This window comes from Callorhinchus milii, unplaced genomic scaffold (assembly GCF_018977255.1).
Source record: "Callorhinchus milii isolate IMCB2004 unplaced genomic scaffold, IMCB_Cmil_1.0 Scaffold2, whole genome shotgun sequence".
Taxonomy (NCBI): domain Eukaryota; kingdom Metazoa; phylum Chordata; class Chondrichthyes; order Chimaeriformes; family Callorhinchidae; genus Callorhinchus; species Callorhinchus milii.
The window spans coordinates 38,309,339-38,321,341 of NW_024704743.1; the positions used below are offsets into that span (position 1 = coordinate 38,309,339).

A 12,003-nucleotide genomic window follows, 5' to 3' on the forward strand; every position below is an offset into this window, starting at 1 on the left:
GAGTACTTGGTCATCTTTCATGTTGTTTGTTCCATAATTAAGGGCACCTATAATTCCCTCTGTACTTGTGTTAACACATGTTATCATCACCCCCAAATTGGAGTCCACTGTGTCTAATTTCACAAATTGGAAAGGATTATTTCAGCCTGTCTAACCTGTCCCACTGTCGTATCTTTAATATTCAATTACTTCGATCCACTACAATATTATATTCCACTAATGTGTATATTCTCATTTATGTGAGGTGTTATCTTGTACATAATGTGTTGGAAAACTGCCCAATTTCATGCAAATTTTAACCTCTAAGCATTTGTACCATTAAAAACAGGCATTATTTTCTATTTTTTTTAAAAAATTCTCCCAATAACTCCCACTTCTCAGTCAGACAGCTTATAAACTCATTCATTTGGGCATGGGATCTTGAATTTCTTGCACTGCATTGAGATGATGGAGTAAGATAATAATATAATAATTTTGCATTTGATATAGCGACTTATCACGTCTTTGAGACATCTCAAAGTGCTTCACAGAATATATTGTAAAGTGAATTGACTAGATTTTTTTGTGGGCTCTTTGGCATCTGAGAACTGCTTATTCCTGAAGTCTGTGAACAGCTGTGTATGGATGGTGTATGTTTGGGATCCTTTAGCTTTCAGAGACCATTGTCACTCCTGTTCTGTACACAGGGATAACCCTCACTCCTTTCTCTTCACTTCCTTTCTCTTGTTCTCTGTTGAGAGAAGCAAAGAAGAAAAGGCATTTTTCCAGATACATTACACACAGATGGAAAAATGACTAGAATCAGCCCATCTCAGACACTTTGGGAGGTTTAGGGTATTGTTTCTCACAAACAGAATGAGAAATCAGCCCTAAGTACAGCAGCATCTTTTCGCCTGTAATGTTGGCGATGGCAGTACAAAGAAACTGAGTCCCAATTGTACATCTGACATTAAAATCCAAAGAGATTGCCTGCTGAAGGAAAACTTGTTTGTAAATGTTGGGAAGATGGGGAAAGGGGAAGTTGCATGTTAACAGGCCTGTTGCTGTCATAATCAGTTGCAATGTTTTCAAAGGTTCACAAATTGCTGCTACATACAAATAGGGTTATGTGCATCTTGCCCTTTTCTAACAAATGGAAAACAAAACCTCCTCCAAAGTAGTCTGAGCACAAGTACACTTGGCTTTTAATTCCAGCAAAATAATTTCTGATGTCTACAAAGTGAGGGTGCCCCTTAAGGGTTAATCTGATGTTTTATGGGGAGCAAGCCAGAACAAGCTTCCAAGTCAAATCTGGGACTTTTCATGTTTTCAGGCAGGGGATCAGGTGACAGTCTCTGATGGGAGTATGGTTTATTTTCGCCTGACAAGTCAGTATGCGGAAGATAAATTGTCTCCAGAGGAACCAATGTTTCAAAGTGCAGACATCTGCGCTGTTCGAGATGGTTGTAGCCCTTGCTATGACTAATCTCCAGTGTATTTCCTTAGTCCGAACCAAATTTATAGACATGCACGAAACATAAAATTATACCTTACTTCAGCTGTTTAACTGACAAATTTGGATTGGAGACAAGATATAACAAAACCATTGAATTTCCTGTGCATGTTCCTTTGTTTTTTTTTATTCATAATGTTGCCTTTATTCCCAGTGAATCATGTCAACTTAATGTACAGTTTGTAGACAGATTAAACCATACTTGTGCAGTATTGCTGGTTGTCTGCTGCCTTCCATTGTGCAAACTACACTGTATTTAAATATAGATCTGAGGGGGCAAAGGCATATTCACCAAGATTATAAAAATAAGTGGATAGATAGATGTGATTTTTGAACAAGCCTTGTTTACAAAAGTGTCTTGCATCATTTTACTTCAGGTCTAGCCTCAGCCAGTTTTGTTCTTCAGCGCATCTGAGACTTGGATCTACTGGCCTGCAGGCAGCACCAAGCGTCCAAAAGGGTGTCCGTCCTGATCAGTTTGAAGCCAAACGGAACTCTTGGGGCTCAACTCTAGTAAATTGCAAGTCACGCTAAAGTTATTACTGCGGAGCTGTTAGTGCTTGAATTCTGATTGAAATGATGCTCAGATGAAGAGATGTGGCATTTTATAAAGTGTGCAAATGTATGCTCATCAAGATTTGTAATCTTACTGCTGCTGGTTATCCGATTTATTCAACTGTGCAAACTAGATACTGTGACATATAAGTCAAGCAACACAGTCAAATTTCTGACCTTCGTTCTACTTATCAGGACTAGAAACTGTGTTGCTACACCATGGTACTGAACACACATATCACAGTGTCTAGTTTGTGCATTATTTATATGAAAAAAGGTTAGCTATGTTTTATATTCTGTATTATCTATATCAGGGATATTATCTGATGCAATTAAGGTAAATGAGGTGCCCCTACCACCTCTTCCAGAGTTGCTTTTCTCAGTGCTTTTGTAGACAGCAAGATAAAACACATCCTCTCTAGTACTGCTAACTAGCACTGTTCTGGTTACACACGGACAGACTTGTCTTTCTGCTCGTACATCGCTGGCTTGTTTGCAGCTTCCCCTATTATTGAGAGATCACAAGGGAGGTACAGTTGAAGAATGGTGTTCAGATCATTTGATCTTATCCTTCCAGAATACCCACCCAGAATGTTGTACTTACCCAACCGCCTTCCCATTTCAGCATTAAGATCAAAACATATCCGAATCCCCCATTCTAGTTTCCATCATATTTCCTGATAACCTGGGCCAATAGAAAAGTGCGCCATAATTTTTCCACGGAATCCGTTATGAATAGCGTCTCCCACTGTCAAGCCACTAAAAAAAATTAAGTGTCTGGCTCCTGGGCTCTCGCGCTATTTACTTGGCACAACTGCGGGCACAACGGCTCCGGAACCGCATACGCAGTGCAACGCAAGCGGGGAATGGGCTTCACTCCATTCAGAGACCCCACTGCTGTGATTGTCTGTGTGTGTATATGTGTTTGTGGGTGTCCCTGTGTAAGTGTCTCTCCTCCGTCTGTATGTGTTTGTGAGTGTGTGTGTGCCTGTCTCTCCTCTGTGTGTGTGTGTGTCTCTCTCTCTCTGTGAGAATATGTGTCTATCTGTCTGTGTGTGTGTCTCTCTCTCTCTCTGTGAGAATATGTGTCTTTCTGTCTGTGTGTGTGTGTGTCTCTCTCTCTCTTTGTTTCTATGTCTGTGTGTAGTGCCGAGCCCTGAGAGGCAGGAGATGGGGAGCTCCTGTAGCCCCGCAATCAGGACGCTGGACCTGAATGTTTGTTTTTTGACGGATCTTCGGGCCTGCGCTGGTGTCTCTTCCCCCCCCACAAATGGGCCACTCAGTTTATATTAAAGTGGTTGGCAGTAAAATGTACCCAATAGCACCAATCAAAACCCTGAAATATTCTGCAAAATTTGTCAGATTTCTCCGGAATCTTTGCCAAATATTTCCGCACTTCTCTATTGGCCCAACCGATAACCCGTTCAAACCACTAATCACTCTCAGAAAAACATCCCGGTCCGTTTTAAAATTGCCCTTCACAAACCTGAATCTGAACTCTTGCTTAGCTGCTTTGTGGTTCCAGCAGATAGTTCTTAAATTAATTTTCGAGCAATCTTGCTCGTCCACAGTTTCTATGGTGTCACTAATGCCATGAAGTCCTCCCCACTGTTTAAATGAGCACCGATAGTCTAGGATATTACTGAATACCTTTAAGAAAAAGTGGATCCGCATTATAATGTGGGATCAGACGTGAACCGAGTATGAACTGAATAAAGCTGTCAACATATCCTAGAGTATGTGTGCATTGTGCAATATGCCATATTTCAAAGATCAAATTGTCCTATGCATTTTGGGGTGGGAATGAAGGGGCATTCCCTCCCTCTCCCCCACCCCGACAAGCTTCACTTCTGAAGATAATTCAAGTTATGTTAATTTTACTTGTGTAGAAAAAACATAATTTGTTCCCTCGGATTTCTTTCTGTGTTGGCTAAAAGAAAGAATAAATGCTGAATATTTCTGATTTAAAGGACCCCTAACTGGACTGGATTTTTTTTTGTGTGACAATTTTTACATTTCGCCCACAAAATATACAGTCAATTCACTTCACAGTATATTCTGTGTAGCACTTTGAGATGTGTCGATGTCCTGATAAAGCGCAATATCAAATGCAAAGGTTATTATATTACATTTACTGTGCATGTAAAAACTTCTAGAATTCCTAACCAGTGAAAAAAAACTTTTCTCTAATTTTATATTTAAAGTAAAACTTTCAATTAGTCCTTATAACTGCACATTTATTTAATCAGGATTGCTGTTTGACCTACTTGCTTCTGCTAGACATGTCCTTTCAAATGGTGCAGTTTGTAATGTAGTGCAATAAGTAAAGTAATTGATTTAAAATATAAAGCTTTATCAGGCTATGTATTTAAAGGAGTATTCCTACTCTTGAAAGCTCTTGCACAGTCAGAGGACGTTGTTGGAGCTAAAACTAAAGTAATTACGGTAGACTGTGATTCATGCATATTTATACCCTGATGAGCGGCTTAGCCTCCAGAGCTGTGCTCTGAGTCAGTCAGTGTATAGCATCCCTCAGGAGAGTGCTGCTGGTTTATGAAGTCATGTCACTGGGCCAAGAGTGCAAATCTGTGAAAACCTTTCTGTGAAGAGTCTGAGTCCAGTGCAGGATGAAGAGGACTGAGACCTCCTAGACGTGTTTAACCTAGACACTGTCAGCCCTCGAGCTCTGACCATGCCAAATGAAGTTAAAGAAATCCATTCACTGAAGTCAGTCTGTTCAGTGAACTCTTCTTACAGTCCCAGACCCTCTAGCAACTGCAAGTTCTGGATTCTTGATTTAGGTAAGAATTAGAGTCAGCATCTGAAGTTCAGCTTGTCTCATGTTTCTATAAATTTGTCATTTAGGTGCAATGTTTGAGCACAACAATTTGATTTATTTTGGACTGTGAGAGAAACTAAAAGGACAAAAATATGTTTCAGTTTATCAAAGGAATGTTTACACGACATAACTAGCTATTTCTTTCTGTTGTAGACACTTTTATGGCATTATTTTTTATTTAATTGCCCATATGTATTCCTTAAGTTCTGAGGAACATGCAAAGTGCTGGGGGAAATTCAAGATACAAAGGTGAAGTAATAAGTAAAATGTTCCATGAAGAGAGAGCACACAGACGTATTGCACTCATTACTGTACAGCTCAACAATGATTATTTAATACAAGATGCTATGGCTTTGTATTATTCATTGCAGATTACTTCATTCTTTGTGCACAAAATGTTGTTGCTTTTTTAAAATATTTTAATTTCCATAGGAATACTAATGTCTTATTTTGTGTAAGTGACAGAGTATAAGCATATTTTTCACCGTCTTTAATTGGGTGATAAATGACGCTGGGAAATTGAAAGTCTGGAGTTAAAGTCAAACTGGCTGAAGACATTCCCTGTTTCACTGTTACAATTTCCTGATTTTATGCCTAGTGCTGATTCTCTTGTATTGAAATAGCATACAGTTTATGATATTAACTACCCCGGCATTCCCCTCATCCACAACTGGTAGAAACCTATATCACTAGGAATATGTTACACAAATGTTGAGATTCTATTGTTCTTTAACAGTGAGCATTTACTGCTTAAAGTTTCAAAATACAGTTACTTTTTCCCTGCTGATTCTCTGCAGCACCTAACCATGAACCAATCCACTTGGCCAGACAGAGCATGTTAGGTTCCAAGTTTCCTTCCTGTTTGGTATCACCAAACCAGTGTGGGTACCACTGACTAGGGTGGTTGAAAATTCAGGCAAGGTTCCTCCTCCTGGTTTAATATCCATTGTTCCTTGCTAGGAATGTATGTGTGGGCGAGGGTACGATTTGGGGCTCATGTGATGGCCCTCCATTTGCATGTATCCGGACTCATCTATGAAGAATGGTTAGTTGTTGTACATCACAAGAGAGCCTGTCTCTGCACGTCCGAGCATGATGGACTCCTTTGTGGAGGGGCAGAGGGGGAAAACTGGGGAGCAAAAAAAAGAGAAAATTCTTAGCCCAAATGTCCAGGGTAAACCTCAGTGGTGGGTCAGACAATTCATGCATCGAAAAAAGAACACAGTTAACAGTGAAAATGAATGTGTACATTTCACATGTACGCATTAATCATCAATATCTTGAACTATTTTCTGTGCAAATAAACACAGAAACAAGCATTGAAATCTGGCCCCCATGACACACCAGCTGGTTTGCAACAATTTGAACTCAGTGGCTAGCACTATATATTGAGAACTCCCAGCTATCTGCCCCCTCCCAATCTTTTGTTCTAGGATTTTCTTCAGGATTGACTTCATTTTTAAACTAATTGGCTCATTGTTACTCTCACTTTTTATGGGATGTTACTGGCACAGATTAGTTGCTGCAAAAAAGCATCTGTTTTGTAACATTTATTTCATTTTGAATATATTAGATATTTGTAAAGCATTTAAGATATTTGTTTTTGTATGAGTTATTATTAACTGTTCCATTCTAACTATAGAAAGCAGTTTCCTTCACATTACTTTGCTTACCTTTCAAAAGGTTATCCAACAAAGTGCAGACAGTGGTGTGCTTCAAAGTCTACCTGAACAGTCATTTTGCTCAGCATCATGAATGTGCTAGTTAAACAGCTATAAGGAACCCCTCAGTTCCACAGTCCCTTTTTATTGTTGTCAGGCTGAGCAGATTTGCAGATGCAGATGTTAGCCTGGCTCAATTGATAGCACTTCTGCATCTAAGTTCAGAGGGTTTTAGGTTCAATCCCCTTGTGGGATCTTTGAGCTCATCGTCTAGGTTGACACTCCCCTGGGGGAGTTCTACATTGTTGGAGATGCTGGCCTTCAGGTGAGCCGTTAAACTAAGGTCTCATCTGCCTGTTCAAGTGGAAGTTGAAGATCCTTTGCACTGTTAGAAAAGAGAAGAGAGCTTCTCCCAGTTTCCTGGCCAACAATCCCATAAATCATATTCATGATTCACTTCATGACTGTTTATGGGGTAGAGTTGAGTGCAAATTAGCTGTTGTATTCACCTACAAATACACGGTCACTACACTTCACAGTAAATTCCATGAAGCGCTTTGAGACATTTCAACGTGATAAGATGCTGTAGCAAATTTAAATACTACTAGTAGTATTATGTGATCAGTGGTAGTAACATTCCCTTTAATTCCCCATATCTTGTGTGGTGCAGTCTTTTTGGAAAAGCTAAGAATTTGCTGGGGAAGCTGAATGTTGCAGATCTATATTATTGGTTTGTCTCAGCAAATGCGAGAAAGAAAAGGAATGTGCTGCAAGGGATGTTCAGGTACAGGATGTTGTGACAGAAGATAGTATAAGGAGAATTTAAAGAATGCTAGCATCTCTAGATNAAAAAAACAGAGCTTCACACTTTGAAAATGATGTTATCCACTATCAGATGAGGATATTTGTAATACACAAAACTACATGTATTACATTTTCCTGTGGAAATGTTATTTTAAATTTTAAGTAAGCATCATCTCTCGCAATTAACCTTTGGTATTAATACCACTAACTGTCTAAACTTGTTAAAGTACAGTTGTTCTTTTGTTATTTGGGAAATAATTTTGCTTTTTTTCCCACCCTTCTCATGGGAAAATTACATTTCACAGAAAAACAACTTTTGGTCTTGAGATTGATGTGAAAAAACATTAATGTGGATACTTGAGAGCTTGTTTTATCTTTCCCAACTTACAAAATATGTAATTACATTACCAGGGATAAGGCTTTTAATTACAGCTGCGTTTGTGTGGAGTTCTTGTTTTAGAACTTGTCCAAGATATTGTCCGGTATGTTGAAAAAGTGAATAATTCTCGAAGCCAGCCCAGAAAAATCTTCCCACGTAGATGTAAAGCTAAACAGCAGCAAATTGTTTTTTATCTTGATTTTACTTTCTGAGAATATGGATACTTTTTGTAAGATTGAGTGAGAAATACCTTGAAAGTAAACTTAATCTTATTTGGGGCCCTTAATAAACATTCTTTGCAATTCACGTTCTTGAGATTAGTTGAAAATTTTTACATTTTGAAAAATCCTTTAGTTAATGATATCATTGACTAAGGCTTTTTGAAAATCAAGAAGGTTTTCAATAATTAATTACATGGAATCAGGGCTGCTCACAGCTAGTCTAAAACTGCTAATTTAACAGAAAATAGATGTGTGATTTGCGAAATTCAGAAACTAAATTGATTGCATTAATACAAGCATCCACTTAGGGATTTCATCTTTTTGAAATTAAATCTCAAAATGGCAAGTATGAAAAGAACTGCAGACTAGCTGAGGTTTAGGATTCTTAGGTCATGAATTTTCCGAATTCGAAGTTACATTAATAACGCAATAGATCTGGTTTACAAACACAGGACAACCTCTTCATTACATGGTATCTTGGATCCAAATAAGATACTGTGTAATAAAGAGGTTGCCTTGTATTTGCCACAAGTTCCACTTCCTGCACGTTTTCTGAAATGATATCAGTAGTAATTTCTGCGCATAGCATTCCTCTGTAGGAAGTGATGGCAATAGTGACCTGATGACCTGGAAACCAACATTTTATAGCATCGGAGGGCAGCTGGTCGACCCTGGAAGCAGGTAAACTGTCTTGTGCGGCGTTCCTCAGGGCTCTGTCCTTGGTCCCCTCCTCTTCAATATCTATGCTCCCTCTTGGTGACATCATCCGCAGACATGTATGCGGATGACACCCAACTCTACCTCTCTGTCTCCACCCTTGAGAGCTAACTTTCTTAGGTTGAACGTCAACAAGACCGAGGCTCTCCTGATTGTCTTCTACCACCACCTCCTCACTTTAGACTCTGACAGCACCACCACTGTCTCACAGCGCAGGCCGTCGAAACCCTCATACACGCATTCATAACATCCAGGCTTGACTATGCAAACTCTTTGCTTGTTGGCCTCCCCAACCCCTCCCTCCATAGGCTGCAAATCATCCAGAACTCTGCAGCCCGTGTCCTCTCTCGCACCAGGCTCCGTGACCCTATCACCCCCATCCTCGCCCGACTCCGCTGGCTTCCTATCACACAGTTCAAGATCCTGGTCCTCACCTTCAAAATCCTCCATGGCCTCACTTCCCCCTGCCTCTGCGACCTCCTAACCCCCTACTAACCTGCTCACTACCTCCGCTCAGCGGGCTCTAGGCCTGCTTCACATCCCCCGCCTCTCCACCCCACCATTGGCGGCCACTCTGCCTGCACTCTCTGGAACTCCATTCCGCAGTCCCTCTGCCTTGCCCCTCCCTTGCCTCTTTCAAGACCCATCTCAAGACCCTTCTCTTCAACTGTGCTTTTGATCTCCCTCCTTCTCTTCACCCTCCCCAATCCCCAGCTCGGGTCCGAAACATTGACAGTCCAGTGCCTTGGGACGTTCTCCCTACGTGAAAGGAGCTATACAACTGTAATTTTGTTTTTGTTTTTACCAGTATAGCGTGGGTCCACAGTTGACCTGTGATATAAGTGAATCCATGCTTAAACTAATGGATTCTAATGGGGGCCATCCCATATCACAAGCTAGAGCTCCTCACAAACTTGTTTTATGTTGTCCGTGTGAGTGGGCAAGGGTTCAGTAAGACCTGTAAAAAAAAAAAAAAAAATTTCAGAATTATGATTTGGGCACAACAGTTTTTAGGACACTACTTGCGCAGTTGGTTGCCATGTTTCACCACAAAATATACAGTCAATCCACTTTGCTGTATATTCTGTGGAATGTTTGAGACGTCTCAAAGACGTGATAAGGCACTATATCAAATGTAAGGATTATTATTATGCAGTAACATCACTGAAGCTTGAGACAAAAGAGATCTATGTATTAAACTTCCCAGTAAATACAGAATTAGAAATGCCTTTTGATGAGATAAAGGCAATACAAACCTAATCTGCTATAATGAGCTTTATATGGTTTACAGCTTTGATACTTAACTTGTTCTTGCCAGCTATTTTTTATTCCTAACTGTATTGATCACAAAATGGTAATACGGCAACTTCTTGTGCTTCCTAATATAAATGTTGGAAAGATTGATTTAGGTTTTGTGTTCAAAGTTAATTATTTTCTGCTAAAGTTGTAGTTTTAGCATTGAATTGTCACTACAAAAAAATTAATGATACCAGAAAAGTTTAGGGGCACTAGGAAGCCCAATTTACTAGCAGCATCCTGTACCTCTAAGACCTGGGCTTGAATCCAGACAAGATAAATGAGATGAAAGTCTGCTCTGTTTTGGCTGCAAGAAGAGCTATGCGAATTCGATTGAGACAATCTCAACTCCACTCATAATGGATGTAGATCCACAGCATAAAAGTGGTCATAATTCATCCCAAATTAGTGCTGAGCTAATTTAAATATGGACTGAGCTAACCGTTTAAATACAGACTTCACCAACAGGATATGTTGGATGAACTAATGGTCCTGGCGTGTTGCTTCCATCTATTTTCTGCTAACAAAATGTTGAAAACATTAAAAAAAATTGTATTCTATTCTACGTAATTTGATTCAAAATAAAATGGACCGAACCACTATATTAAAGTTCTCTTTTTACCATTGAGAATGCAGTGCCGCAAAGTAGTGGGAAAAGAATTTGGATCCAGTGATTCTGCATTCATGGAACGCTTGACCTTATTCATGACGTTGTGTGAGGGCTGGGAGAGAGGATCCATCAATGTTGTCTAGGATTATTCAGCTCTGTGGTACCATTATTTAATGTTATGTAATGTTCTTAATTTGCCACTTCAAATTGCTTCTCCCCTCCCCCCCCATTAGGTGGAGTCCTATAGCTAAGTGCGTGGAGCACTCACCTCGCAAGCAAGAGTACCTGGGTTTGATTTCCAGGCAGGGAAAAATGTTGGGCAAGTTTCCTTACTCCACACACCCCTGTTTACTTAACATTAAGTAGGAACCTGGTTGTAAGTCGATTGACAGATCGCTTTTCTGGGGGGAATAATCCCTTTTTTTAAAAAAAATAGTCCCACAATCCACGACTGTTTGTGAGACACTGCTCTACGCAATTGGCTGCTGCATTTTGAGAATTAAATAGAAGCTTGAAAATATTAAAGGGTATGAGAGCAGAGCAAGCCTGAGAGTTCAATCAAAAAGTGGCTTGGGTAGAGAAAAATACCAACTCAGACTTAATGGTCTGTTGCTGACCTGTAACCTTCTAATGATTTCAGAGCTCAAAATGTTTTGTTCAGATGCAAGTTTTCGAATGACAACATCTTTAAAGGTGCTGCTGGTTGTTTTCACAGTTTTAACTATCAGTATTTAAATGTCAAATAGTCACCATTAAGTTGTAATGCAATACTGAAAGTCAGCAGTGCTCCACAAAATATAGTCAATTCACTTTACAGTATATTCTGTGATGCGCTTTGAGACGTCTCAAAAGCATGAGAAGACGCTATATCAAATGCAAGGATTATTATAATACCACACAAGTAGTCTGTATAAAATTTATATTTTATTAGGGTGTACAAAATAAGCTTCAGTGTGGTCAGAGATCTAAGTGAACTTGAGTAGTTAGTGGCAGCAAATATGTGTCTTTATATTTACAAAAAATTTATTTTGTCTCTGTGGTGGATTGAGCTGGACCTGTCCTGATTTCATGGTGGATGAATCTACCCAAAATGCACAAGAGAGCGAAATGAAAGGGAGATTAGAGGTAGTAGTCGCACACTAATACAACAGCACGGCGTTGAGCAACCACCTGCAGTTAGGATCTGCTAATCAACTTCAACAAGTTTTCAAAGCTCCTCCTTTGTTTGATTAATTCCAGAAACCACTGTTATCAGAATAGACTCCAAGCAGCTGAAAGTCATTTCCTTGCTTGGTGTTGATGTAACCAAGAATCCTTTCCAACTGTTTTATTCAAAAGCTCATTTTTCAAAAAAAGATCCCAGTTAAACAAGAAGGGTTGTCCTTCCAATTTGCATCTGAAGACAGAACAAGGTTTGCCGATACGTTGA

General features: G+C 39.6%; 1 protein-coding gene across 2 annotated transcripts in view; it reads left to right on the forward strand.

Moving 5' to 3' along the window:
* Window positions 1-12,003, forward strand: part of LOC103183938 (triple functional domain protein) — a 193,295-nt gene that overhangs the window by 131,295 nt on the left and 49,997 nt on the right. The gene's annotated exons all lie outside the window — the stretch shown is intronic.